At 51.9% G+C, this 5,194-nt stretch overlaps 1 non-coding gene across 1 annotated transcript; it reads left to right on the top strand.

The window, feature by feature from the left end:
• Positions 1-3,628: 3,628 nt before the first annotated feature.
• On the top strand, positions 3,629-3,710 carry TRNAL-UAG (transfer RNA leucine (anticodon UAG)). The gene has a single exon. It is a non-coding gene; the product is annotated as a tRNA-Leu (tRNA).
• Positions 3,711-5,194: the final 1,484 nt, after the last annotated feature.

Below are 5,194 nucleotides of genomic sequence, written 5' to 3' on the forward strand. Positions count from 1 at the left end.
TCTGAAGGAGGGAGGCAGTCGGGCAGCGGAGCCGCCCCCCGAAAGGAGGCGGGAGGCGGGCAGCGAGGCCGTCCCTCATCTCCCCGCCCACGGCGCTGACGGGGCACCGCCTCCCGCTCCCCTCAGCGGCCACCTCACACCGGGGTGACGCGGGGACACGGCCAGGCGCTTTGTTCCCGTGAGAAAACCGATGAAAATGTGAGGAGAACCTCCCCCTCCCCGATTAGCACCGTGAGGTGTTAGCGATGGGGGAATGGGGGAACCCTGAGGGCCAGGAGGGGGAGTGGGTGTGCGGGTCTCCAGAGCGCTGCTCACAGGAGCGGCATCCAAATTTCCTTTACTTTCTGTTCCCGGTGGGCCTCCCGGGGCAGGAGGGTCCTGCACGGCAGCACCCTGAGGGAAGGCGGAGGGAGAAGATGTGGGCAGCGAGTGTGGGGCCCATACGCACTTCAGGTTGGCCTTTCCAGCTAAATTAAATGGCACAATTACACATTTCCCCATAAGAAATGGCAGGATTATGGACCAAATTTCAAATTCCAAAGACCACGTTTCCCTAGGAACCCACATTCTTCCTAAAACACTGGCTTTCCGAGTTGGACACGCCTATGTTTAAGCTTTTCTCCAAGCTAGAATTTGTGGAAAATTTAAACAAAACTCCTTATCCTTTCATGGGTTACATGGAAATTAATGTAAATAGGTTCTGGCTTAATTGTATTACTTGGCAGCCTGCAAAGAGTCTGCCTCTTCTACTTCTGTTCAATCTCTTATTCATGCAAATAATCCTCATTAGTGGTTTTTACCATGAGTAGGGGTTACAGAACCGAGACTGGAAGATGTGAGTACATCCTTCATGCCAGATGGATGGTCTCTTGTGGTATCACAGACAGAAAAATGCACAATCCCTGTGCTCTGCAAAGAGGGAGGCAACAGGGGAAGGCTGCTGCAGTGCTAGTGCTGAGATAATCTTCAGGAGGAAGATTACCAATATTCAATTAAAAACACACAGAGCAGATGCTTTGACTTTCTGCCAGGAACAGCCTGCCACCACCATTACTTACATAAATTAAACTGTGTCTTAGCTTGAAGACTGGAGGGAGCAGCACGTGTGTGCACGAACACCACCCGCGATTTCAGGGTAACTAATTTTGTCAGCAATTTCCAGCACCATGCTGAGGGTGCAGCCCTCCTTTGAGAATGTAAAGCAGAGATTTGACAGAGCCCCTGTCTAATGCTGCTTCCTACAGGCACTTTTCTGGCCAGCCTCAAGTTCCTGCAGAGTTTAAGCTCAAACACATTTACAGTGTTTGTGATTGTGCAGGAAAACCTCCTGTTCATCTCCCAGCTGCAAATCAGGGTGGTAAATATTAACGATTATCAAAAACTGAGCACGTTTGCCCCATCAGCACTAGAACTTGTGTCTCCCCGTTTCTCATTCTGCGGGCAGCCCAGCTGAGCGCCCCAGGGAGAGCAGCACCCAGCAGGGGCTGGCGTCGGGATGCCTCACGGCAGGGCCTGGGAAGGGCACACACTCATCAAACGAATTCTGAAGGCCTAGTGGAGGCCAGATGTCTGGTTCCCACAGCATGAAAATGTGTTGATAATGGTTAAAAAATGACCACCTGGTATGGTAGGCTACTGATAACAGCAGAATACTGGTGTGATATGTGAGCACAAGTGAACAAGTCACGAGAGCAGCTGGCTTTAAGCTCAGGCAAACACTCTGCACCGCTTGGACTAAAAGGAACCCAGTGGCACACGGCTGTATCATGCCATAAATCCTCACGGCATGTCCTGCTCTATCAGGAATGTAGTTAGGATATACCCTCTCAAGCTACACGTCTCATGCTTTTAAATAAGCCAGTTCTGATGCAAGGGCATACCTAGTTTCAGATTTAAGCCTGGGGCTTCTCCTCTATTCTCTACAATATCCTCTTAAAAGAACAATCAGCGATGATGAAAAAGTGTTTGATGAAATACTAAAGATGTGTGTTGAAATCAGATATCGGCCCATACATGCTGTATTTTCTAGTTTTAGTTTTCTGTTTATATGTTACCTATTATATCCTTAACACTGAAGGGGTTTAATTCACATTTATTTTTTTTGTTTGAAAATACTAAAAATTAAATTTGAAATGGCAACCTAGGAAATTAGTGACCTGCAGGTCTAGTATGCTGTTATTTCATTGAGTATGTTCAGCACTGCATATATTCTTTTTCTAAGATCACAATAGCTTGTAAAGTTCCAGTACGCCCATGTTAAATGAGGTTCCCTTTAGAAATCATTGTTCTAGGGAACAGTGGTTTTTGAAAGGAAAAAGGAAAGCACACCCCAGATATATTACACTAACTTTCCGAGCAATTTTGTTCTGCATTCATTTGAAAAGCCAGATTTAAAAATTGCTTGTAAATCAGTTAATCCTGTGACAATTCATGTCTGTGACAGTCCTGTCTTAAAAGGTAAATCCAGTTGGTCATAAATGTCCGTATGGCAGGTGCAACAAATACATGTGCACAAAAATTCCTGGAGCACCACCACATGACTTCCTATGCGGAGAAGGGCTATGGTAGATATAATTTCTTCATATTGTTTTAATTGCATGGCATTTAGTCCCGATGTTTTCAGCTCTGTCCACAAAGTAATTATACAAACTTCTCCCACAGGCCTCCCAGAATACGAGAATTCATCGTTCTACTCACCAGTGACAGCCTGAATCTGGCTCTGGTTGCCAAACGCAGCTCCCTCATGGAGGTGGACAGGACGAGCACCCACTCACACCGTGCCCGAGCCCGGCGGCACCAGGTAAGAGAGGCACCAAAGAGCGGGACACGAGCTGTGCGGGGACAGCCTGGCCACCGGCTCCGCAACTGCCTGTGGAGCAGCACCGAGATAAAGGCGGCCAGGGCCCAGCGTTTGGGGTGGGAATGGTTCAGCTGGAGACACACAGCGGTGCCAAGTGAGCAGCTGGCCGGGAAGGTCACTGGAGAGCTGAGCTGGCAGCTCTGTGGGCAGCACCTGTGCTGTGTGGGCGGGAGGCGCTGCCTCCCTGGGAGCAGCGGGCAGAGAACGCGGGGGGGGCTGATATGGGGCAGGACGGACCCTGTTCTGGCTGGGAGGTGTGCGCACACCAGCCCTGGCAGCTGCGAAGGGCTGCCCTCGACCCTGCGTGACCATAGCAAGTCTATCCCTGTGGCGGCAGATCCGCGCCGGCGGGCAAAGCCCTCCCGGGGACGGGCTGGAGCCGATCCGCCGCCGCTGCAGGCGCTGTGGGGAAAGGCCGCGCGGCGCGCTTTGCCGGGGTGCCGGCCCGCGCCTGCCCCGGACGAAGTGCCCCGAGGTGCGGCCCGACGGCCGAGGCCCCGCGGAGGAGGGAGCGGGGAGGGAGCCGGGGCCGCGGGGTCAGCGCGGGACACGCGTGCGGGCGGCGCCACCTGTTGGGAGCCCGCGGGGCCCGGGGCGGGCAGAGCGACGAGCCCGTGCCCGTCGCAGCAGCCGCGCCCCCGGCACGGGGTGGGCGCCCGAGGGCGCTGTGGTGGCGCAGACACGGGTGAGCCACTTGCGGGGGTCGATGGGGAGAGCGACGGGGCCGCCGCGCTGAAAGAGGCCTGGCGGGCGGCTGAGCAGCCAGGCGGTAGCGTGGCCGAGTGGTCTAAGGCGCTGGATTTAGGCTCCAGTCATTTCGATGGCGTGGGTTCGAATCCCACCGCTGCCAAGATGTTTTGTCCCCGCCGCGGCGGTGGCTCCTTTTCACAGCGGGGCCGCGGGGGTGGCCGAGGGGCGATGGGAGCTGCCGGTTACACGCGTCAAAAGCCAGTAATAGGCGTTATGGTAAGTACTAGGAGCAGTGAATAGGCTCCCATGGTTGTCTTTTGCTTCAAAATAAGACGAGAAATACTAATTTCGACAGTCCTGCCCTTGCTCTCTGTGTTTGAGTTACTGAATCCCTAAGCCCCAGGCCCCGCCCTGGGCTTTGCCCCCTGCCCTGGACAGAGGGGAGGTGTCAGCGCTCTCACCTTCTCCAGAATTCTCAAATCCATCTATGATTATTCCGCCCCCCTCCCCGACCGTGGTTCCTCTGTATCTCATCCCTAGTCCTTTCTCAAGCTCTCCTGTTCGCATCACACTCTTCATTGTTCTCTCCTCATGTGGAAGAGAACACCTTTTCCTCCCCAGGCTGGAAAAGGTGCGGATGGGAAGGAGATTTCTGTTTTAAATTCCCCCCGTGAGCGGCAGGTGGGTGGGGGCCGAGGCCTCCCGGACCGCCTGTGCTTTTAGCCCGTTTTAGCTGAACAGTAATTCAGAAGCACTTTGCTCACTGCAGCGGCTGTAGGGATTTGCTCAGTACAACTGCTGCACTTCAGAAATTACGTGCAAAAACACACTTGCACCTGAAGTTCAGCTGAGAAGCAACTAAACTCTGTTAGTTGTTGTCCTCAATAGCTACAGGAGGTGAAGGAAGCTGTGCAAAGATCCAGGCAACCTGTAGGGGCAGATTCCTCTACTGTGACATAAATACACTTAACTAAAATAACTTTGTTAGTAACTTCCAGTTTAACTAAAATACCCAGTTCTGACTTGTGAAAAACAGCATGTACCCCCTAACTCTGTGAACTGCGAGGTGCTGTCACAGATGGCTCTGCACCAGGGGCAGGGCAGGGAGCAGTTCTGGAGCAGTGTTCAGAGGCACAACACACACTTCAGCAAAGGTTGAAGTATACTTTTATTTTCCCTCAGATGCAGTGATACAGCTAATTCACCAATTCACACAGTGGGAAGTCTGTCTACAGCTGGTGTGTGTTATTCCCAGAAGCCTGTTCTGACCATCCTTTGCTTGGTTCCTCTGTTCCCACAGTAGTGTCAGTGAGTCACAGCAGAAGCTGTGGTCAGTCTTTTTATTTCAGCTGGCTGTAGCTCTTATTCTTTCTGCAGGTTCTCATTCACTTCAGCAATCAATTTGGAAAGTTGTCTTTTTGATGTGAAATAGAGGCAACAATCTTGACTTTGGTCTGTTTCAGTGATTTGGCCATCATGGTTTACTGTATTTTAATTTCTCAGGAACATCTAGTGATATGTTACAATTTTGTTTGCACATCTAAAAATAAGTGCCTGTTTATTGCACTGGGGCCAGTGACTGTTGTGGAGATTGGAGTGATCCTGGTGGCAATATTGTGACTGAGTGTGTGCAGTTTAGGCCAG

The sequence above is a fragment of the Myiozetetes cayanensis genome, unplaced genomic scaffold (assembly GCF_022539395.1).
Source record: "Myiozetetes cayanensis isolate MyiCay16 unplaced genomic scaffold, myiCay2020 scf20-37, whole genome shotgun sequence".
Lineage (NCBI taxonomy): Eukaryota > Metazoa > Chordata > Aves > Passeriformes > Tyrannidae > Myiozetetes > Myiozetetes cayanensis.